Below are 25,024 nucleotides of genomic sequence, written 5' to 3'. Positions count from 1 at the left end.
TGATCTTTAAAAATTAAAATCACTTGTCAAAATCATTTTTATAATCTGTCACATCTCAGTGCTATGTCTTAATCAGATGATATTCAAACCTGTCTGAAAGGAAAGTTTGCCTTCCTGTTTGGAAACTTACACAACATTCTGCCCACCAGATGTCAATGCTTCTTTTGGAAACACTTCTTGTATGGTCTGTCTTATCATGCAAAGGGCACAGTCTGTAGTTTAAAGATCTTGACAATTTTAACATCTGGGAGTGACTTAAATCCAGGAAACTATATGGCCATAATGATAAGAATATAAACAAAGAATATACTAAAGATAGTCTTACTAGAGAGAATATTTCCCCCCACTTTTCACTTAAAGCTAGGAAGTGAAATGAATAGGGAATTGAAGGATAACCTATAAGTCTGAAACAGCACTTTTCCAGGTGCAGGAGAGGATATGAAATTGCTGACATTGGTTTTAAAAAGTTCAAAGTGTAAAGAAAAGGGAAATAGTACCTGGAATGGTGGTTTTTCACTGAAGCTAAGATCAAAGCTTACCATTTCTAAGTACAAAGTAAATGGAGTCTTTGGGAATTGCTCTAATTTTAATATAAGACAATTTTCTAATTTTTGTTCACTTTCTACTGGCTCATGCCTGTGTTTGCAGTAACACTGATTTGAAATGTCTATATTTGTGAGAAAAAAAAATTTAACCACTTGTTTTTTAACTTGGTAGTATGATACAGTGAGGTCCATCTGTTTAACATCTGGACTACTGTAATACTAATTAGAAAGGACAGTATATTTTTCAGTTCTCCACATACCTTTGTACAGCAAACCTTCTAATATGTCTTATTGTATTTGTCACAGTGCAAGGTGTGACATTATCGGTAGCTATGATGGAAAGACTTCATTTCTTGATTTAAAACTTAGAAGAGTAACTGCCTAGATCTTAAATGAGCTCTGCCTATTTTGACAAGGGGAAATGAAGTAAATGAAGATTTCACTCTTTCTATTTTACTTAGTATGAGGAAATTATAGAGGGAGACTGAGCTTCAAGTCTGGTTCTGGGCCACTGCAAAACCCTGCCTTCACATTTTGTATTTTCTACTCTTCTGCTCTTTTAAATGCCTCGGCACCTTTAAATTTTTTTTTTTTAATATTAACTTATTTTTGAGAGAGAGGGAGACAGACAGAGTGTGAGTGGCAGAGGGGCAGAGAGAGAGGGAGACACAGAATTCAAAGCAGGCTCCAGGCTCTGAGCTGTCAGCACAGAGCCTGATGTGGGGCTTGAACTCACAGACTAGGAGATCATGACCTGAGCCAAAGTCGGTCGCTTAACGGACTGAGCCACCCAGGCACCCCATGTTTGTCACTTTTTAAAAACAAGTAGGTCAAGATTTTTTTTTAAAGTTCTGCTCTTCAGACTTAGACTTAATAAGTACATGAGTTAACATCATGAATACCATGACTGATTCTGCTCTGTGCAATTGATCAAATTTCCATTTTATCTACGGATTTTGGTGGCAGATAACACAGCTTTGATGAGTGATTAATTGGCCAGGAGGAAGATGGGCTCTTAGGGCTAGATTGATAGGGTCAGGGGAAATACCACAAATGCGGAGAAACTGAAATGAGTACCCCCCATAAAAACTCTTTGAAGACTACATTTAAATTAGAAAATATAGTCAATTATGTGCATATGCTTCTTACAGGGGGCAGAGTCCATTTACATAAGCATTTTATCTGTTTTTTTTTAATGTTTATTTTTGAGAGAGAGAGAGAGAGAGACCTGGTGAGAGCGGGGGAGGGGCAGAGAGAGAGGGAGACACAGAATCCAAAGCAGGCACCAGGCTCTGAGCTGTCAGCACAGAGCCCCGACACAGGGCTCAAACCCACAAACCAAGAGATCATGACCTGAGCGGAAGCCAGTTGCTTAACTTACTAAGCCACCCAGGTGCCCCTACATAAGCATTTTAATAGCTCCTTTGTATATCTGCTAAACTTTCAGAAGAAAAAGAATTAATGTGGGTACTCTCATGTTGAAAGGAGTAAAAGAAGGATTTTTTTTTTGAAGTAAAAGCCATGAAGAAAATTCAATTAAAAACAGCTTTATTTAGACACTCTGTGAACTTTGTGTGAAAGTTTCAAATGCCTGAAATAAAGCCTTTGTGTATGCAAGTCATTGGGCTTTGATTGGCATGGACTTTGAGCTAGCAAAAAAAAAAAAAAAAGTAACAAACTGTTTTGGAGTGTCTAAGGAGTTCAACACTACAATTACTACACTTCTGTTTCCTTGATTTGGGGTAGGTTTATATTTCCTAGAACAAAAGTAAAACAAAAACAAAAACAAAACTCCTAGGACAATTGTTTCAATCACTTTCCTATTTCTGATTTCAGGAAAAACTTTATTATTTACACATGGTTTAAAGGTAAACTGAGGCACATTACAATTTTTCAAGTGTATTTGAGCGTTAATTCAAATTGGGGAATGCCAAACCAAAGATGGTTAGAAGAGCTCCACCCATAGGAGCTAGGGGCAAGGTTTTTATAGAAAAAAACACTGAACCAAAGCAAAGAAATGATTTGATTGGCTATAGCTTAAGTGGTTGCCTTATTTGGGAAAGCTTCCTGTACTGTTTGTGATTAGTTGTTCTTAGGTTTCCTTATTTTGGATTGGAGTGCATTGACTCTGGCTTAGATTTTGTTCACTTCTGTATGTTGCCGCTGCATTAGAGACATCTCCGTGCGATGGCCTCCTTGTTTAAATACTTTAGTACTTACAGCCATTAGTTATTTTTTTCTGATTTGCCCTTTAAATATGGACCAGGCTAAAATTCAAAATTCTGTACCATACTAGTCAACATTAAATATCACATAACATCATTGTTGTGTATCCAGTTATTTCTATGCATCATGAGCTCTGAACAGATTTATTTATTCTAAGACTCTTCAATTTAAGTCATTAAAACTGTATTCAGAAAAACATATAGCATCTAACTTCTCAACTGCAGACCTAGGGATTCAGGTCAAGAAAAGAATTATAGCCACATTGAACTAGAGGTGACAGTCATGTGCATCTGAGTTCGAGATGTGGTAATCTTGGCAAAGGCAAGTTATCTAGGTTTAAAAGACATGGTAAACCTTTAGAATTGTATTTTGCTACCACAATCAAGAGGTGTAAATTTTCTTCTTCTGAGTAGCCTATTTATAGGTTTTTGCTGCTGTTATAGCCTTTATCCTCATACGTGTTGGAAATATTTCCTCCCAATCTATTACCCTTTTCATTTATGGTATCTTTTGATCCATAGAACTCTTTTTGATCTGGAAGTTTATTATGTATACCAGTCCAGTTTGCTTTTTAAGAAAGTATCCACATATCATTAATTATGTTCTGTGACATTAAACATTGCCTTACATGTTAAAAAAAAGACACGGAGACGGAAGTTTTCATCATGTGTTTTCTCCTGAATATGTAACACGAATGAGACACATTTTTAAGTTCAGAGATTGATACCTCAAAATCCCCTTTACAAATATGGTAATAGTTTACTGATAACTAAACAAGAAAATTTTGCAGTTGTACCTGTCTTCATGTATTTGTTTCTTATATGCAAAATTTATTGGTTTCTATTCAAAGAAAAAATACCTAAGTAACAATATGGACTATGTCTTACATCCACTTCTTTGCATAGGAGAAAAAAGAACAAGTCAATTTTCTTTGTTCCCAAGATTTAAAAAAAAAAAATGATTCTGTGGACTCAACTTGGTGTTGTCTGTGTGTCCTTCTAATAGCTGCCTATTGTTGGCTTTCTAGATGTCCTTCTGGATAGACCTTTAGATGAACCATGTTTGTTCCTGGAGAATGCAGCGTGACCACACGGATTTCGTCAAAATAATGAGCGTTCCTTTAAAGGCCAGCCTAGAGAGAGAGAAGGGTTTTGCTCAGCACATTTTTACTACTGATGCAACTCTCTCTCTCTCTCTCTCTCTTTTGCTCATACGAAACATCACATCATTCCTAAGGATGAGAAACTCACAGGCTAAAAATGTAAGGCTTTCTCTGTGTCTGGAGGGAAATTTTGTCATTTAAAAGAAAATAGCTCTGACTAGGCAGGATAGTCTTCCTGAGTATTTCATTCCTAGGACTGTTTGCATTCTTTCCCAGTGAGCTGGAGTGATAGGCACTGGATCCTATTTATAACAGGCAAGATGAGCTCTTAAGCTATTTGGTGCTGGGTTAAGAATAAAAGCTTCAAGGGATTGGTTGGAATTTCTGTGCGCCTCTTCTCAGCAAGCGTCCTTTGCCCTTTTGGGGGAGATGTGGCTGTATGTTAGGTTTGTGAGAACCCAACTCAGGAATAGCATGTGATGTGAAAATGGAAAACAGTTGGATTGAAACCATACATGGTGAAGTCAAAAAGATGCTCTTTCTTGAGCTGTTGCTGAAATATGCTGGGGTTATTTCAGTGCTTGAAGAATAAATAGAACTTGAGGCACCCTGGAGGATAATGGAAAAAGTATGTGAGAGGACTCTGTGAATTTTCCCAGCTGCATCTCAGCCAGTTATCATTCAGCTTTTCACTCTGACTTTAGAAAACATTATTTCCCCGCAGCAGAGTCTGAGCCCTTTGTGAAACTACCCTGCGTGTTTGAAGACGTGAGAGGGGCACCTGGGTGGCTCAGTCGGTTAAGTGCCTGACTCTAGATCTCAGCTGAGGTCATGATCTCACTGTTCGTGGGTTCAAGCCCCACATCAGGCTCTGCGCTGACAGTGCGGAGGCTGCTTGGGATTCTCTCTCTCCCTCTGCCCCTCCCCCACTCATTCACATACACACACACACTCTCTCTCTCTCTCAAAATAAATAAATAAAAAACTTAAAAAAGAGCCGTGAAGGAAGTTTCTACCTAACCCTGTATTCCTCACGATTGCTGTGAATCAAAGCACTGAAGCAAAACCAAAGAAACAAAACAACAACAACCCCCCCCCCCAATAAGCACAAGAAGACATTGCAAATGACGTGATAACTAATCATAAACTACACAGAGTTATAAGATGTTCGGCACCTAAAGGTCTTAGTCCAAGCTCTTCTTCAGATGAAGGAAGCAAGACAATAATTAAAATAATCTAATAACTTAATCAGTGATGACAGAATGGAATCACTTCTCATGGCTTCCTGTCTCCCTGTCGAAGGGTACCCTTCATTGGGAAATGCTCAATAGCAAAACTTACAAATGGAAAGCACGTCTGTAAGGTGTTTGGACAATGTAGTCCATTGGCAGTCTCTAGATTTACTGGGTCTGCGGCCCCGTAGCTGTGTAACAGCCGTAGAGAAACTACAGCATCTTGGTGTTCCAAGTACTTAGACTCATCCGGTTTGGTTATCCCCAGGGAGAATAAAGGAGCTGGATATTTTTAGGAACGTTTAGGCATTCAAATTAAAGGGAGGGTGGTCCTGGTGTTCGGAAAAATGACGGAGATACAGGTCTAGGTGGTTCAGAATGACGGCGGATCAGAGGAGACATTCCTCTCTGCATTGTTTTTAACTTTATGTATGAAGCATCGAGATGTTCTTGCTGAATTAGTTAGGATTTAGTACAATGAGAATCGGTCTGTTGAATACAGCTCATTCTTTTAAGCCTGCCTCCAGTACTAAGCTTAATCTCCTAGCTGAAACTGTATATGAGAAATATACTCGTTCCTCTCTATGAATGTTTATTTAAATTGATATCTTGAGCTCTCCTGTGTGTCGGTGAGGATCTCAGCATCCCAGAAGCACATCAGTAGAGGATGGTACTTGTTAATCGAGAGGCAAGGGCACGGCAACAGAGAGAAACTTTTTTTTTCTGATTCAACACTGCTAAGCCGTCAGACCTGCACTAGAAAACAATTTTTGAATATAGATCAGTTTTGTGTTATGAATCTGAGACTTCAGGCTGAGAGTCTTTCCTAAGCTGTCCGTGTTTCTACCTTAATATCGCAAAACATCTTCAGAATGAAGGAGAAGGAAACTCCCGATCAGCCTTTAGGTTATTCAGAGTTTTATCTTAGCAGATTTTTGAGTAGATCGAATGATATCGTATACATACAAATGACAGCTTATTGTGGTGGCTTTAAACATTAATTTGAGGAAGTTGATTTTAGTTGATAGTGTCAAAATATAGAAAGGGATAAATATATGTCAGGAAATTATAATAATGGTACATGTATTACCTTAGCCCTAGACCTGAGTGTGTAAATTGAGGTCTCATATGATTTTCTCAACCCTGTAACAGTAACTATTATTATTATTTCCATTCTTTATTTGTGAAAATTGAGGCTTTAGAAGGTCATGCAACTAATAAGTGGCAATGCCACTGATCTTTATGGTTTTCGAATATATACTTTTGACCACCAGGTTCTATTACTTGAAATAAAAGATACGCTTCCCATTGTGTCATAAAAACACGTAGTAAATAACTTTGTAACTCTGCTGGTTGCGTGCTAAGCCTCTCAGGTTTCGATTGGTTTTGTTGGTTAGGTCTTTTTGTTTTGTTTTGATGAAAAATCTTGAAAGATTTAAACTATCCTATGTTCTTTATGAAGAGAGATCAGAACAAAGTAGACTGTCAGCAACTGGCAAGCATCAGTGATTCATGTGAAAGACTATTGTCTCTGGTGATACAATGAGCGCTGGGCTAAGAGCCCAGCGACAGGAATCTGCCATATCCTGGCTTTGAGATTTATGTAAACAATATAACTGGGATACATTATCTACAGTTTTTTTGTTGTTTTGTTTTTTTGTTTTTTTTTTTTTAAATCTCTGGGATGCCATGATTCTCATATAAAACTCTACATTTGAAGGTTTGGCATTGTTTATTTAAAAGGCATATGTAGTGTTTTTTTTATGTTTATTTATTTATTTTGAGAGAGAGAGACAGAGCACAAGCAGGGGAGGGGCAGAGAGAGAGAGAGAGAGAGAGAGAGAGAGAGAGAGAATACCAAGCAGGCTCTGTGCTATCAGCACAGAGCCTGACGTGGGACTCAATCCCACGAACCACAAGATCATGACCTGAACTGAAATCAAGAGCTGGTCATTTAACCGACAGAGCCACCCAAGTGCCCCTAAAAGGCATATGTAGTTTAATTCACAGGAAGAAAATAATGGTATCAATATAGAATTAAATTCACACTTCCAGAGTACCATATTCCATGGCAACATTATTTCTCAGAAAAGTAGGGCCAGCGCATTGGTTGTAAAATGCCTGAAGTAAAAATGTAGTAATGGGTAGTATGAGACACTCTGATAATTGTTGCTGGTATAAGAAGAGACTTACCTCAAGGAGGAAGAGTAGTGTATCATTTTGGAGCAGAGCTTGTGAGCATCATTCCTCCCAAGTCCTCTCCTAATATGGCAGCCTTAGCGCAGGGCTGACGCCGTGGGAAGTGTTCAATACATATTTACCCTGAAGGTGTTCTGCCTTGAGAGAGAGAGAGAGATGTCATTTTGAACTTCAACCCAATTTTTCCAACTTCACATTCTGCAACTTTTTTTCACTTTTCGATCATTTTCCTTGTCATCTTGTGCATATAAGAACTGAGCAGGGGCGCCTGGGTGGCGCAGTCGGTTAAGCGTCCGACTTCAGCCAGGTCACGATCTCGCGGTCCGTGAGTTCGAGCCCCGCGTCGGGCTCTGGGCTGATGGCTCAGAGCCTGGAGCCTGCTTCCGATTCTGTGTCTCCCTCTCTCTCTGCGCCTCCCCCGTTCATGCTCTGTCTCTCTCTGTCCCAAAAATAAATAAACGTTGAAAAAAAAAATTTAAAAAAAAAAAAAAAAAAAAAAAAAAAAAAGAACTGAGCAGAAGGACAACGTTACTTTTCCCCCAGTCACCCAGTCACTGACAGAACTGAAACCAGAGTCTAGATGCACACATTGCTACTAAGTTGCACAATGATAAAAAGACACCCTTGACTTTGAAATATTTGAATTTAACACTATAATGACTTGTATAGATGGAGCACTTGAAACTTACCCTGCATTTCTGGGTTCAGTTACTGCAGGGGACAATTGCGGATGTTTTTGTTTATGGGCATTGGGTTTGCCTGCTTTTATTTCTCCCCCCTCCACTTTTCACAAGACAATTAATTTGAGATTATAAATAGATCACCATTGCTAGAAAATAAGACAGTAGGGTCAATTTATAAGTGAAGAATGCCATATTTTATTCTTCTGTATACACACAGACACACATGTACAAATTTTCTCCAGACATCAAGATCTTTCCTACATCTTTAGACCTCAGCCTGCTAAGAATGTTTTAGGATATCTCCTGCTAACATTAAAAACAAAACAAAACAAAACAAAAAACTGGGAAATTCCTGATTCTTTAGCAAAATGAGAATTTGTAACTGACCTAAGTAGGTGGTTTTTCTAGTATCAATGCTATGCAATTCTGACATCAGATGTCACATTACTTCTCAAGAGATACTCCCATTCACCCAGCAACAATGTCTTAATGAAGGAGGCTTGTTCACACACACACACACACACACACACACACACACACACACAAAACCTCGGAGTATGTTTGCAAATAATGATAATACTAGGTGTATGTTGGAGTGGATATTACTCCCCAAGAATTCTGCACGCATTTCATTTTTAGGATGGGAAATTTCTATTTAGTCTGTGGCTTGGTGTGTGAATGTGAGCCAGTTTCTTATTCAGAAGCTGATGATGGCATATTTTTTCTATATTGATTATTTTCTTGGGATTTCTGGACATCCTGTTTAGGCGCCTGCCGCTGGCAGGTGAGTCTCATCGACATCCAAACGATGCAGGGATTGAGATGCTCTGTAAATGCCTGCCCAGGGAGGTTAGAGTAACTTTCCTCTTTGGCAAATATCCACAGGGCACAAGACCACAAAAACATATGCCTAGCCATTGGCGACATCCCTGTAGAATATTTTTTCCCCTAAGAGATTCCTGCCACATTTCCCTCAAGCCTTTTTAAAAATATGGATTTCTTTTCACACCTAGATTGATTTTACCCATTGTAGATGAATATTATTCAAGGAGGAATTATTTTGTATAAAAAATACTGAAACTGGACAAAAGCAAACACACACACCTTTATCACAGGTGAGACTTTCAGATAGCCCTTTTTCTCTCTTAGGTGCTGTATCATATTAAGAAAACTTTCATTTATAATTTGCAAATGTGAAGACTTATTGCCATGATCTGAAATGTGTGCCCCCCCCAACCCTGCAATCCACATGTTGGAACCCTAACCCCCAATGTGCTGGTGCTTGGAGACGGAGTCTTTGTGAGATAATTAGGTTTAGATGAGGTCATGAGAATGGTCTTTCCTAGTGAGATTAGTGCCCTTATAAGAAGAGACACTAGAGAACTTGTGCTCTCTTTCCCTTTCCCTGCTGTGTGAGGGCACAGGGAGAAGGGATCCATCTCTAAGCCCGTAAAGAGAGCTCCCACTGGAAAGTGAACCCTGTTAGACCTTGATCATGGACTTTGCAATCGCCAGAACTATGAGAGAATTTATTTCTCTTGTCTGAGCACCTGGTCTATGGGATTTTTTTTAGGGCAGCATGGACTGATAGAGACACTCGTCATATAGCATATATCAATGTGTAAATACAGTCGATTAGTTTGATTTGCAAAGTGGCCAAGTTTCATTATCCATTTAAAAATTCATTTGCAGTTAACTGCACAAAACACCAAGAGGTTCTGTCTATAGGAAAAGTTGCCACAGTTTGTCCCAGAAAACTCTCAGCCTCTCTAACCATCATAGAGACTCTTTTTCAAGTCTAATAATCTGTAGATAGTCTTGAATTTTTTATATAGACAACCATGCCATTTACAAATAAAGTTTGTTTTGTTTTTCTTTATGGTCTAAGCCATTTTATTTAATTGCCTTGTGTTATTATATTGGCTAGCATGCCTAATATATTATTGAATAAAAGAGATAGTGAAAGTTTCCTTGTACGGTGTTTGCTGGAGAGTTTTGATAGGAATCCTTTATCTATTTAAGCATCTTTCTCTTTTATTCCTATTTGCTAAATTTTTGTTTTTCTACATGAGTGAGTATTGAATTAATGTCATCACTTATTGGGAATATTATATGTTAATTATTCTTCAAGGGGTGTGTTACATTGCATTGCATTCTGAAATAAATCATCACTTTATTTTTAGGATTAAAATTTAATATTTTAATTTTTTCTCTTTATTTTTTAATTATTTTTTGTTTAATTTTATTTTTTAAATTTACATCCAAATTAGCATATAGTGCAACAATGATTTCAGAAGTAGATTCCTTAATGCCCCTTACTCATTTAGCCCATCCCATCCCTCCTCCAACAACCCCTCCAGGAACCCTCTGTTTATTCTCCATATTTAAAAGCCTCTTATGGGGCGCCTGGGTGGCGCAGTCGGTTAAGCGTCCGACTTCAGCCAGGTCACGATCTCGCGGTCCGTGAGTTCGAGCCCCGCGTCGGGCTCTGGGCTGATGGCTCAGAGCCTGGAGCCTGTTTCCAATTCTGTGTCTCCCTCTCTCTCTGCCCCTCCCCCGTTCATGCTTTGTCTCTCTGTGTCCCAAAAATAAATAAAAATGTTGAAAAAAAATTTTTTTTAAAAATAAAATAAAATAAAAAAATAAAAGTCTCTTATGTTTTGTGCCCTCCCTGTTTTTATATTATTTTTGCTTCCCTTCCCTTGTGTTCATCTGTTCTGTGTCTTAAAGTCCTCATATGAGTGAAAACATATGATATCTGTCTTTCTCTGACTGACTAATTTCACTAAGCATAATACCCTCTAGTTCCATCCACGTAGTTGCAAATAGCAAGATTTCATTCTTTTTGATTGCCGAGTAATACTCCACTGTATATATATACCACATCTTCTTTATCCATTCATCCATCAATGGACATTTGGGCTCTTTCCATACTTTGGCTATTGCTGATGGTGCTGCTATAAACATGGGGGTGCATGTGCCCCTTTGAAACAGCATACCTGTATCCCTTGGATAAATACCTAGTAGTGTAATTTCTGGATCATAGGGTAGTTCTATTTTTAACTTTTTCAGGAACCTCCATACTGTTTTCCAGAGTGGCTGCACCAGCTTGCATTCCCATCAGCAATGCAAAAGAGATCCTCTTTCTCTGCATCCTCGCCAACATCTGTTGTTGCCTGAGTTGTTCATGTTAACCATTCTGACAGGTGTGAGGTGATATCTCATTGTGGTTTTGATTTGTATTTCCTTGATGATGAGTGATGTTGAGCATTTTTTCATGTGTCTGTTGGCCATTTGGATGTCTTCTTTGGAGAAGTGTCTCTTCATGTCTTTTTCTCACTTCTTCACTGGATTATTTGTTTTGTGGGTATTGAGTTTGATACGTTCTTTATAGATTTTGGATACTAACCCTTTATCTCATATGTTGTTTGCAAATATCTTCTCCTGTTCTGTCAGTTGCCTTTTAGTTTTGCTGCTTGTTTCCTTCGCTGTGCAGAAGCTTTTTATTTTAAAGAGGTCCCAATAGTTTATTTTTGCTTTTGTTTCCCTTGCCTCTGGAGATGTGTTGAGTAAGAAGTTGCTGAGGCCAAGATCAAAGAGGTTTCTGCCTGCTTTCTCCTCGAGGATTTTGATGGCTTCCTGTCTTACATTTAGGTCTTTCATCCATTTTAAGTTTATTTTTGTATATAGTGTAAGAGAGTGGTCCAGGTTCATTCTTCTGCATGTCGCTGTCCAGTTTTCCCAGTACCACTTGCTAAAGAGATTGTCTTTATTCCATTGGATATTCTTTCCTGTTTTGTCAGAGGTTAGTTGGCCATATGTCTGTGTGTCCATTTTTGGGTTCTCTACTCTGTTCCATTGATCTGAGTATCTTTTTTGTGCCATTTAATATTTTAATATTAAATTTTAATATTTGTGTAAGAAATATAAGGGGAATGTTTATTTCTTTCTTGTGTGAGTCCAAGTAGGTGGTCTGCTCAGAGGTAGCCTTTTAAACTCTAGCTTTTTCATATGCATTCCAGCCAGTTGGAAGGAATATGGGAAGGAGGAAGAGAGGCCTACATTTTATAAGGACATACATTTCTTTTTATAATACTCCAGTGACCATAATTTGCTCACATGGCCAGTCTTAGTTATAAGAGAAGCCCCATTTCACCATTTTCTATTTAATATTTCCTGGACCCTATTTTATTTTGGTATTTTCTATTATCTATTGCTTAGCATTCTGGGTCAAAAACAGTTTTTTTTTTGAGAGAGAGAGAGAACGAGAGAGAGAGAGAGAGAGAGAGAGAGAGAATGAGCCTGGGGCAGGGGGAGGCAGAAGGAGTGGGAGAGAGAGAGAATCTTAAGCAGACTGCACATCCAGCTCAAGCCTGACATGGGGCTTGATCTCACGATCTTGAGATCATGACCTGAGAGCAAATCAAGAGTCAGATGCTTAACACACTGAGCCACCCAGGCATCCCTAATGGGTAAAATTTTTAGCTCATTTATGCTTTTTCTTTTTTTTTTTTTACTTTGTTAATAAAATTACAGAGGACTAAAAATAAATGTTCCTTGAAAATCACTTAGGTACATCTCACAAGTTTGAGATACAATACACCAACTGTTACTCAGTTCTATACATTTTATAATATTCATTTGTGAATTCCATTTCAAACCATTGATAGAGAGTGTGTGTTTTTTTATTTCTTCATGGTTTAAGAATATATTTTAATGTTTATTTCTTATATAATTGCCCAAAGAACATGAAATATACACTGGTGATTCTTTAATGTTTATTGAGGTTGCTTTATCATTTAATATGTGGTCACATCTTTCAGCTGTCCCTTTTGTACTTGAAAGAAATGTGTTTTCTCTATTTCCTGGATCCAGGAGTTCTACTGATCAAAATTACTTATTATGCCACTTGAGTTCTTCCATATAGGTGTTAATTTTTATCTGCTTCTGCTTTATTTCTGCATATTTCTTTTCTTTTTTTTTTTTTTAACTTTTAACATTTATTTATTTTTGAGACAGAGAGAGACAGAGCATGAATGGGGGAGGGGCAGAGAGAGAGGGAGACACAGAATTGGAAGCAGGCTCCAGGCTCTGAGCCATCAGCCCAGAGCCCGACGCGGAGCTCGAACTCACGGACCGTGAGATTGTGACCTGAGCTGAAGTCGGACACTTAACCGACTGAGCCACCCAGGCGCCCCTATTTCTGCATATTTCTAATGGAAGTATGTTAAAAATTTTTATTGATTGTGGGTTTGTCCATTTTTCCTGAAGTTTTTTCTGAAATTTGTCTTTATTCACATTTCATTACTGATAATATCATCTATGTGAATTTTTCTATTAATTTTTACTTTAACTTCTAATGTATCTCTCATTAATATTGTTAAATTAGCTTTGCATCTTCATTTGCCTGTAATATATTTTTGTATCCCTTTATTGTCAAGTTGTGTGTTCTTTGTTTTAGGTATGTTTCTTAAAATAGAGTTAGCTGGACTTCTATAAAATCAATTTAATAATTCCTTCTTTTAATATATTAGTTTAATATATTTGCATTTATTATGTTTACTGATTATAACATCTTACTTTGATTTTTCCTTCCATACATTTGCCTTATTTTTCCTCTTTTGTGCATTTTGTTTCATTAAAAACTCTTAGAAAATTTACCTTTATTTCTTTTCCTTTGCTGATTTGGAACCTATAGATTATATTTATTTTCATTTAGTGGATACCTATGAAGTTTACGCTCATTATTTAAGCATACATTTTTTTTAACAAAGTTCAAAGTTATTCAAAATGTCTACACTTATTTCATGCATGATATGGATCTCAGTATGCTTTAATCACACAATACCCAATCCCATAGCATTCTTATTAACTATTATATTGAATTTATCTATCATTTGAGAGTAGCAGATACTCTTAAACTTTTTTCTGGTCTAAATTTTTATAAAATTTTCCCTTATTCTCGAATGTTGAATTAAGTATAGATTTCTAATTGCAGGTTATTTAATCTCAGTACCTGGAAGATACTACTCCACTATGTTACAAAATCCATTGTTACAGATAAGATTTGTTTTGTCTTTCTGAATGTTGTTCCTTCATAGTTAATCTCTTTTTTCATTTCTTTTTTTTAAGTGATTTTTACATTTATCCTTGATGTATGTAGTCTCCTTGTAATATATCTAGATGTGAATTAACCCTATTGTTCCTGCATTTTACTTGATGTACCCTTTCAATCTCATTACCCATATCTTTTTATCTAGTAAGTATTATATCAATAATCCTTTAATCAGTAATCTTTGTTCTCATATTGACAACCCATTGATTAGTGTATGGTTCTTTCCAGGTATGCAACTGTGCTAAGATTAATAATATAAGTCATTATTCTTTAGGGTTCTGTGTCAGTGTGAGTATAAAATGTGCTCTCATTCTACCACCATTTGTGATGTGGTTGTTAGAAAAATGGCCCCAGTAGTGGGCCAGTAGATGCCTCTCAGTAGTCATGCCCTACGTAGTGCCTTCCACATTGACTCTGGGCTTAAACATGTGCTTGCTTTATCTAGTTAGACATCCACAAATGTAACATAGTAGAAGCTTAATCCACACTTGTGCATTAGGGCTGGCCCTATCAGAACCCTGAGATCACCATGTTATCAGGACTCATAGTATAGCTTCTCTAGTTGTACCCCATCTATCCCTCCAGTGGAATACAGCCATAGGTGAACCACCAAGCCAACACTCAGAATTATGAAATATAATCTTAAATTATGAATTATAAATATAACAAATCCTTGTTGTTTTAAGCTATTGAGGTTTGGAGTGTTATCTTATGCAGCAATAGTTAACTAATACAATGTCTGATTTTTAACCCCTCCCCCTTCAAGAATATGTTCCAAATGACACACACATTTTTATACCTAGTTGTGATGATGCCATACAAAAACCAAACTTTTCAGTCCTTTGTTCCTTATGTTTAGTTACCCCCCAGAATGAAGTCATAACACCCTGGGGTACAAGTAGTCATATTTACCGAACTTATGTAGGACATCCAGCTTCCCAATGGGGATAACAAATCAGAACAGGTTAAATATATAAAGTAGTTTTTTTAGGGAGGTGGGGGGGGAGAAATTCAGATAGTGTTATTGTAAGTGGAGCAGTGTCCATTTGAAAATGCTGGACCTCTGAAAAAGCAATAAGGGGATGTTGGTAACTGAAGTAGAAGCTGTGAATCATGATCACTGTCATGATTTTCCTTCCCAGTGGAATGAAGTCCAGTTTTACATGGAAAAGACACACGGTTGCCTCTTGTGTTTACACAACGAGCTTTCAAACCATACTTCCTTGGAAGCCATGTGACTAACTCAAAGATCAAACTTCAAGTTAGTCATTTGCTGGCCTTACATAAAGCAGGGTAGCTTTCACAGTCTACATATGAGCAGTTTTCCACAATGTCTTAGGGACATAGAAAGCACCTTAAAGGCAGATGACCATTTAATTTTTTTATTAAAAGTGTGTCTACCTCTTTTTGGCTCAGGATTGTTCCAATTTTAGACTAAAGAATGTGTTAAGGGAACTGAGTTAACTTTAAAAAAAATCTATATACCACTTGTGTATACACGTACTGTATGTAAACATGTGTGTGCATGTGTGTGTATAAACTTAATCAGGACTGACAGAAACCGTCTTTTAGTGAATAACCTGATAATTTCCTAAACATTTATTTAAGGGATAAAGTAACTAAGCTAATAGTTATGGCCACTCAGTCACAGGCTCTTTATTTTTTTTTATAACTTTATTTTTTAAAAAATTTTTTTAAAGTCTATTTATTTTTGAGACAGAGAGAGACAGAGCATGAATGGGGGAGGGGCAGAGAGAGGGAGACACAGAAAATCGGAAGCAGGCTCCAGGCTCCCAGCTGTCAGCCCAGAGCCGGATGCAGGGCTCGAACTCATGGACTGCAAGATCGTGACCTGAGTCGAAGTTGGACGCTTAACCGACTGAGCCACCCAGGCGCCCCAACAGGCTCTTTGTTTTTAAGAAATATTTTTATATGACCAACTTAAACAAAGATAAAATAAATATATTCCTCACAAATTCACTGGAAATAGTCAAAGCAAAATGAAAGATTTGGGGCACTGGACACACATTTCGCATCCTTATAATCAGAGGCCAAATATTCCTACCCTCTTATACTCAGAGGGTCCACTTGGCCATCATTCTCTTTATCCCCAACAAAGTTAACTGGAATGTGAAAAGCTTACCAGGACCTACAATGAGGGAAGCCACTGTTAGCCCTGAAGTGAGTGTTAGCTTTCACTGTGATGGACTAAGCTTTTGTGTGGTTTAAATATAATAGCTATGCTAGAGTGAATATTTCTTCTACCCCAACCACTTTATCACTTGCCACAACTTTCTTTCCTAGGCTTCATGGTTTGTGATACAGACTCCTCTCACATTAGGACCTACACATTTTTTATCAAAATAATACTGTATCAGATCCCCTTTAACACTCAAGAAAAAGAACAGACTTTACCCTAACCCTGGCTATTTCATCATGTTGGTAGGATGAGATTTTCTTCCTAAAACTATTATCTGAACAACAGTACAAAATACAGGAAGTGAGTGTCCACATATCTGCTCTTTCATGGTGCTTTCTTCCCTTATAATAATGCTTCATAGTTAGCTGATTTTTCAAATGCATTTGTTTATTCGTATGAAATTAGAGTAGCAAAAATATAATAAAATTTGAAAGAGGAAAGACACAAAAAGAATGGAACAGGAGGTGAGGAATTAATAAAAGCAAACTTCGAGTTATGCCTGATCTTTACAAAGGAGGGTCTGAATTATTTTCCACTGTGCCTTATTAGGTAAAGCTCTGAAGAACTATCAAGCATGAAGATACAGGCCAACATCTAGGATTCAGTTTAAGAAAAACTGTTCAAATATTAAATAAATGTGAGCCTACTCAGGGAAGCTTTCTCTGCTTTTCAAATGGGATCAGTTGGTGGTATTAATATACAAGACCATAGCTACCTTCTCTTTTTGCTGCACTTATAATGTTAATATATGATATGAAAATTTAAAAAAAGAGTTGGTCAGTTAACATTTTCCTTCTGCATCAAATTAAAACTCCATGACAGCAAAGACAGATCTGTCTTATTTAATGCTGTTAAATAACAAAAATTTAGTCAAGTAAATTTTTAAGCTTTAATTGGCTTTATTGATTCATAAATCAGATAGCATCCCATCTAGGAAGTAAAGGGGAGCTCCAAAAGGCTCCAAAAGGGAAGATTTTTGAAGGAAGGACAAGGAAGTCATAAACAGGAAAAAAAAAAAAGGATTCTTTCAGGTGAGTATACCTTCCTTCAGGGGATGGAGGGGCCCATGTGACAGTTAGCTCATTGGTGCTGACCAGAAAATTCCTGACTGACTGGTTAAGACTACATTTCTGGGGGAGGCTGAAAGTACAGTTAAATTAGGTATTAAGCCCTGTTTTGGTGATGTGGCCAAGCATAAGTGACTCCATTTTGGGTTGTGGTTTTCTTTTCTTTTCTTTTTTTTCTTTTTTTTTTTTCTTTTTTGTAAGTTTGCTTATTTATTTTGAGAGAGTACGAGCATGAGCTGGAGAAGGGCAGGAAGAGAGAGGGAGAGAATCAGAAGCAGGCCCCACTCTGTGAGCACAGAGCCCTGTGTGGGACTCGAACTCACAAACTGTGAGATCGTGACTTGAGCCAAAGTCAAGAGTTGGACGTTTAACTGACTGACCCACCCAGATGCCCCTGAGTGTGTGGTTTTCTTTTTAACCACCTCCCCCAACTTGGATCAGGCTCATCTTAATTGAGAGATGTGATAAAAAGAAAAAGAATTAAGGCATTGTTCCACTCTCAGCGACTGCCCTGAAGTTCTTGCAGCTTTAGTTGTTCCTTTTGTGTGGTGTCTGTAGTCATGATGTTTTTGCTTAACCTGTGATGTTCACAGGTCATGGCTTCAGATTTACATTTTTTAATTTGGTCATTCTCTTTGTTCCTTTTCTGATGTTCCAGTCTTAGGGAGATCATTTACCTGGTGGCTGCTACCATATACTTGAAGATTTGAGACAATACAGCACCTCAGGGAGATTATCATGATTACTATAAGCAGAACAAATCCCAATGTTTGTAATACACTTTGGAAGCCATGGTCCCCAAGATCCAGACCATTCAAAATCAAATAAGTCAAAGAAAGATCTTGTTGAAGAAGTCACCTTTTTTAAGCCAAGTAGCTTAGTCAATGATCTTATGTCATTGAGTTTTAACTTCCCCAGAAGCATTAATCCAGGTATAGCTAGATGGTTTCAGCTGCAGTATAGACACCGTCCTTGCTCAGCCAAAAGATAATCAAGGGCTATTATGAAGACCAACTTTGACCAGAAAGTCTAAGGATCTTTGCTGGGGAGCTATCGCTTTAGCAGTGGATTTTTCGATACTTTCAAGATTTAAGGAGAAATTCCTGATCATAGCCTCATTTACATTTATCACTAACCAGGTGAAAGATGTGAATCAGAATCATGAAAGCCTCCTTGTAGGTCCTTTCTAATTTGATGATATAAATTCAGAGGATTCAGCCAATGAGATCTTTTATTTTGCTTGTGAAAAGTGGGGGGCTCAATTAGATTTTCTCCTAGCCTGAAATAAAAGGTTCTTCTAAATTCTAGAGGTTATCTCCCTTACCAGTGGCCTAGGAGACACAGATGAGGGTCTGATCTTTGTAGGCCAATGCCAGAGTGAAGGAAGGGAAAAGGAGAAAGGGTTTCATGTTCTGTTTAAGCAGGAAGTCTTGATCTCTTGTCTTGGAAGCAGTCTACCTCAGTGTCAACTACTTCTCTTGCCCGTTACTTTGATTCAGAGGTCTCCAGTGTCTAAACAGGACCAGGTGTCAGGTGGAGTCTTTTTTAGCTGTGTGATGTGTACCCAAGGCTCAATACTTTCTGGGTTTACAATAGCGTCAGTGGAAAGGAACACTTGGTAAGGTCCCTTCAAATGGGACTTGAGGGCTGTCTTCTGCTGATGGTATTTCCAGAATACTCAGTCACCAAGCTCTAAACTATGACCAGCAAGATTTTTGAATTGGGATCTGGAAATTCTTCCTTAACCTGTTGGTGATAGGTTTGAGCATCATATTGTTTGCCCAGTGAAGTGAGTTCCTTGATCACTGGAAATGGTGGAAGGTATACCCCAAGTGGGAAACACATTTTCTTTGCCACTGTGAGGGCATCAGGCTTGGGGCAGGGGAAACCTTCAACCCATCTAGAAACCAATGTATAATCACAAGAGCATATTGATAACCCATATTAGGTCCAGCTGCAGGGTTTTTTGTTTTGTTTTGTTTTGTTTTTTGGGTTTTTTTTTTTTTTTGATTCAGCTTCTAAAGGATGCAACAGCATCAGGCAGGAGTTTTTTCCCCCTCATATATGCCTGAGTTTATTTTTTTTAATATAATTTATTGTCTAATTGGCTAATATACAGTGTGTAAAGTGTGCTCTTGGTTTTTGGGGTAGATTCCCATGGTTCATCGCTTATATACAACACCCAGTGCTTATCCCAACAAGTGCCCTCCTCAATGCCCATCACCCATTTTCCTCTCTCCCCAAACCCCCAACCATCAACCCTCAGATTGTTCTGTGTATTGAAGAGTCTCTTATGGTTTGCCTCCCTCCCTCTCTGTTTGTAACTATTTGTTTCCCCTTCCCTTCCCCATGGTCTTCTGTTAAGTTTCTCAAGATCCACATATGAGTGAAAAGATATGATATCTGTCTTTCTCTGACTGACTTATTTCACTTAGCATAATACCTTCCAGTTCCATCCACATTGCTGCAAATGGCAGGATTTCATTCTTTCTCATTGCCAAGTAGTATTCCATTGTATATATAAACCACAGGTTTTATTTTTATTTTTATTTTTTTGAAAATTATTGTCAAATTGGTTTCCATACAACACCCAGTGCTCATCCCAAAATGTGCCCTCCTCAATACCCATCACCCACCCTCCCCTCCCTCCCACCTCCCCTCAACCCTCAGTTTATTCTCAGTTTTTAAGAGTCTCTTATGCTTTGGCTCTCTCCTACTCTAACCTCTTCTTTTTTTTTTTTTTTCCTTCCCCTCCCCCATGGGTTTCTGTTAAGTTTCTCAGGATCCACATAAGAGTGAAAACATATGGTATCTGTCTTTCTCTGTATGGCTTATTTCACTGAGCATAACACTCTCCAGTTCCATCCACGTTGCTACAAAGGGCCATATTTCATTCTTTCTCATTGCCACGTAGTACTCCATTGTGTATATAAACCACAATTTCTTTATCCATACATCAGTTGATGGACATTTAGACTCTTTCCATAATTTGGCTATTGTTGAGAGTGCTGCTATAAACATTGGGGTACAAGTGCCCCTATGCATCAGTACTCCTGTATCCCTTGGGTAAATTCCTAGCAGTGCTATTGCTGGGTCATAGGGTAGGTCTATTTTTAATTTTCTGAGGAACCTCCACACTGTTTTCCAGAGTAGCTGCACCAATTTGCATTCCCACCAACAGTGCAGGAGGGTTCCTGTTTCTCCACATCCTCTCCAGCATCTATAGTCTCCTGATTTGTTCATTTTGGCCACTCTGACTGGCATGAGGTGATATCTGAGTGTGGTTTTGATTTGTATTTCCCTGATGAGGAGCGACGTTGAGCATCTTTTCATGTGCCTGTTGGCCATCCAGATGTCTTCTTTAGAGAAGTGTCTATTCATGTTTTCTGCCCATTTCTTCACTGGATTATTTGTTTTTTCGGTGTGGAGTTTGGTGAGCTCTTTATAGATTTTGGATACTAGCCCTTTGTCCAATATGTCATTTGCAAATATCTTTTCCCATTCCGTAGGTTGCCTTTTAGTTTTGTTGATTGTTTCCTTTGCTGTGCAGAAGCTTTTTATCTTCATAAGGTCCCAGTAGTTCATTTTTGCTTTTTAATTCCCTTGCCTTTGGGGATGTGTCAAGTAAGAAATTGCTACGACTGAGGTCAGAGAGGTCTTTTCCTGCTTTCTCCTCTAAGGTTTTGATGGTTTCCTGTCTCACATTCAGGTCCTTTCTCCATTTTGAGTTTATTTTTGTAAATGGTGTGAGAAAGTGGTCTAGTTTTAATCTTCTGCATGTTGCTGTCCAGTTCTCCCAGCACCGTTTGTTAAAGAGACTGTCTTTTTTCCATTGGATGTTCTTTCCTGCTTTGTCAAAGATTAGTTGGCCATACGTTTGTGGGTCTAGTTCTGGGGTTTCTATCTATTCCATTGGTCTATTGTCTGTTTTTGTGCCAATACCATGCTGTCTTGATGATTACAGCTTTGTAGTAGAGACTAAAGTCTGGGATTGTGATGCCTCCTGCTTTGGTCTTCTTCTTCAAAATTAGTTTGGCTATTCGGGGCCTTTTGTGGTTCCATATGAATTTTAGGATTGCTTATTCTAGCTTCGAGAAGAATGCTGGTGCAATTTTGATTGGGATTGCATTGAATGTGTAGATAGCTTTGGGTAGTATTGACATTTTAACAATATTTATTCTTCCAATCTATGAGCATAGAATGTCTTTCCATTTTTTATATCTTCTTCAATTTCCTTCATAAGCTTTCTATAGTTTTCAGCATACAGATCTTTTACATCTTTGGTTAGATTTATCCCTAGGTATTTTATGCTTCTTGGTGCAATTGTGAATGGGATCAGTTTCTTTATTTGTCTTTCTGTTGCTTCATTATTAGTGTATAAGAATGCAACTGATTTCTGTACATTGATTTTGCATCCTGCAACTTTGCTAAATTCATGTATCAGTTCTAGCAGACTTTTGGTGGAGTCTATCGGATTTTCCATGTATAATGTCATGTCATCTGCAAAAAGTGAAAGCTTAACTTCATCTTTGCCAATTTTGATGCCTTTGATTTCCTTTTGTTGTCTGATTGCTGATGCTAGAACTTCCAACACTATGTTAAACAACAGCGGTGAGAGTGGACATCCCTTTTGTGTTCCTGATCTCAGGGAAAAAACTCTCAGTTTTTCCCCATTGAGGATGATGTTAGCTGTGGGCTTTTCATAAATGGCTTTTATGATGTTTAAGTATGTTCCTTCTATCCCGACTTTCTCGAGGGTTTTTATTAAGAAAGGTTGCTGAAATTTTGTCAAATGCCTTTTCTGCATCGATTGACAGGATCATATGGTTCTTATCTTTTCTTTTATTAATGTGATGTATCACGTTGATTGATTTGTGAATGTTGAACCAGCCCTGCTTCCCAGGAATGAATCCCACTTGATCATGGTGAATAATTCTTTTTATATGCTGTTACATTCGATTTGTTAGTATCTTATTGAGAATTTTTGCATCCATATTCATCAGGGATATTGGCCTGTAGTTCTCTTTTTTTTACTGGGTCTCTGTCTGGTTTAGGAATCAAAGTAATACTGGCTTCATAGAATGAGTCTGGAAGTTTTCCTTCCCTTTCTATTTTTTGGAATAACTTGAGAAGGATAGGTATTATCTCTGCTTTAAATATCTGGTAGAACTCCCCTGGGAAGCCATCTGGTCCTGGACTCTTATTTGTTGGGAGATTTTTGATAACTGATTCAATTTCTTCGCTGGTTATGGGTCTGTTCAAGCTTTCTCTTTCCTCCTAATTGAATTTTGGAATTGTGTGGGTGTTTAGGAATTTGTCCATTTCTTCCAGGTTGTCCAGTTTGTTGGCATATAATTTTTCATAGCATTCCCTGATAATTGCTTGTATCTCTGAGGGATTGGTTGTAATAATTCCATTTTCATTCATGATTTTATCTATTTGGGTCATCTCCCTTTTCTTTTTGAGAAGCCTGGCTACAGGTTTATCAATTTTGTTTATTTTTTAAAAAAAACAACTCTTGGTTTCGTTGATCTGCTCTACAGTTTTTTTAGATTCTATATTGTTTATTTCTGCTCTGATCTTTATTATTTCTCTTCTTCTGCTGGGTTTAGGCTGTCTTTGCTGTTCTTCTTCTATTTCCTTTAGGTGTGCTGTTAGATTTTGTATTTGGGATTTTTCTTGTTTCTTGAGATAGGCCTGGATTGCAATGTATTTTCCTCTCAGGACTGCCTTCGCTGCATCCCAAAGCGTTTGGATTGTTGTATTTTCATTTTCGTTTGTTTCCATATATTTTTAAATTTCTTCTCTAATTGCCTGGTTGATCCATTCATTCTTTTTTTTTTAACTTTTTTTTTTTTTTTTTGAGACAGAGAGAGACAGAGCATGAACGGGGAGAGGCAGAGAGAGAGGGAGACAGAATCAGAAGCAGGCTCCAGGCTCTGAGCCATCAGCCCAGAGCCCGACGTGGGGCTCGAACTCACGGACTGCGAGATCGTGACCTGAGCTGAAGTCGGACACTTAACCGACTGAGCCACCCAGGCGCCCCGATCCATTCATTCTTTAACCTCCATGCTTTTGGAGGTTTTCCAGACTTTTTCCGGTGGTTGATTTCAAGCTTCATAACATTGTGGTCTGAAAGTATGCATGGTATGATCTCAATTCTTGTATACTTATGAAGGGCTGTTTTGTGACCCAGTATGTGATCTATCTTGGAGAATGTTCCATGTGCACTTGAGAAGAAAGTATATTCTGTTGCTTTGGGATGCAGAGTTCTAAATATATCTGTCAAGTCCATTTGATCCAATGTATCATTCAGGGCCCTTGTTTCTTTATTGACCGTGTGTCTAGATGATCTATCCATTTCTGTAAGTGGAGTGTTAAAATCCCCTGCAATTACCACATTCTTATCAATAAGGTTGCTTATGTTTGTGAGTAATTGTTTTATATATTTGGGGGCTCTTGTATTCGGTGCATAGACATTTATAATTGTTAGTTCTTCTTGATGGAGAGACCCTATAATTATTATATAATGCCCTTCTTCATCTCTTGTTACAGGCTTTAATTTAAAGTCTAGTTTGTGTGATATAAGTATGACTACTCCAGCTTTCTTTTGACTTCCAGTAGCATAATAAATAGTTCTCCATCCCCTCACTTTCCATCTGAAGTTGTCCTCAGGTCTAAAATGAGTCTCTTGTAGACAGCAAATAGATGGGTCTTGTTTTTTTATCCATTCTGATACCCTATGTCTTTTGGTGGCACATTTAGTCCATTTACGTTCAGTGTTATTATAGAAAGATATGGGTTTAGAGTCATTGTGATGTCTGTAGGTTTCATGCTTGTAGCGATGTCTCTGGTACTTTGTCTCACAGGATCCCCCTTAGGATCTCCTGTAGGGGTGGTTTAGTGGTGACGAATTCCTTCAGTTTTTGTTTGTTTGGGAAGATCTTTATCTCTCCTTCTATTCTAAATGACAGGCTTGCTGGATAAAGGATTCTCAGCTGCATATTTTTTCTGTTCATCACATTGAAGATTTCCTGCCATTCCTTTCTGGCCTGCCGAGTTTCAGTAGACAGATTGGTCACGAGTCTTATAGGTCTCCCTTTATACGTTAGAGCACATTTATCCCTAGCTGCTTTCAGAATTTTCTCTTTATCCTTGTGTTTTGCCAGTTTCACTATGATATGTTGTGCAGAAGGTCGATTCAAGTTAATTCTGAAGGGAGTTCTCTGTGCCTCTTGGATTTCAATGCCTTTTTCCTTCCCCAGATCAGGGAAGTTCTCAGTGATTATTTCTTCAAGTACACCTTCAGCACCTTTCCCTCTCTCTTCCTCCTCTGGAATACCAATTATGCGTAGATTATTTCTCTTTAGTGCATCACTTAGTTCTCTAATTTTCCCCTCATAATCCTGGATTTTTTTTATCTCTCTTTTTCTCAGCTTCCTCTTTTTCCATGATTTTATCTTCTAGTTCACCTATTCTCTTCTCTGCCTCTTCAATCCAAGCCGTGGTCGTCTCCATTTTATTTTGCAGTTCATTGATAGCATTTTTTAGCTCCTCCTGACTGTTCCTTAGTCCCTGGATCTCTGTAGCAAGAGATTCTCTGCTGTCCTCTATACTGTTTTCAAGCCCAGCGATTAATTTTATGACTATTATTC

At 38.0% G+C, this 25,024-nt stretch overlaps 2 long non-coding RNA genes across 2 annotated transcripts in view; one reads left to right on the top strand and one right to left on the bottom strand.

The window, feature by feature from the left end:
• Positions 1 to 25,024, top strand: part of LOC124529262 (uncharacterized) — a 297,645-nt gene that overhangs the window by 105,191 nt on the left and 167,430 nt on the right. The gene's annotated exons all lie outside the window — the stretch shown is intronic.
• The window catches only part of LOC124529263 (uncharacterized), a 41,928-nt gene that overhangs the window by 13,128 nt on the left and 3,776 nt on the right, over positions 1 to 25,024 (bottom strand). Inside the window, exon 2 of the long non-coding RNA XR_006966296.1 lies at positions 7,299 to 7,442. This is a non-coding gene — a long non-coding RNA (uncharacterized LOC124529263). The remainder of the gene's footprint in view (positions 1 to 7,298; positions 7,443 to 25,024) is intronic.

Source organism: Lynx rufus, unplaced genomic scaffold (assembly GCF_022079265.1).
Source record: "Lynx rufus isolate CCGP_SWC_20201006 ecotype Redwood Valley unplaced genomic scaffold, mLynRuf1.p SCAF_6, whole genome shotgun sequence".
Taxonomy (NCBI): domain Eukaryota; kingdom Metazoa; phylum Chordata; class Mammalia; order Carnivora; family Felidae; genus Lynx; species Lynx rufus.
The sequence above is the reverse complement of the archived record's forward strand: the minus strand, read 5'-3'. Positions and strand labels throughout refer to the sequence as shown.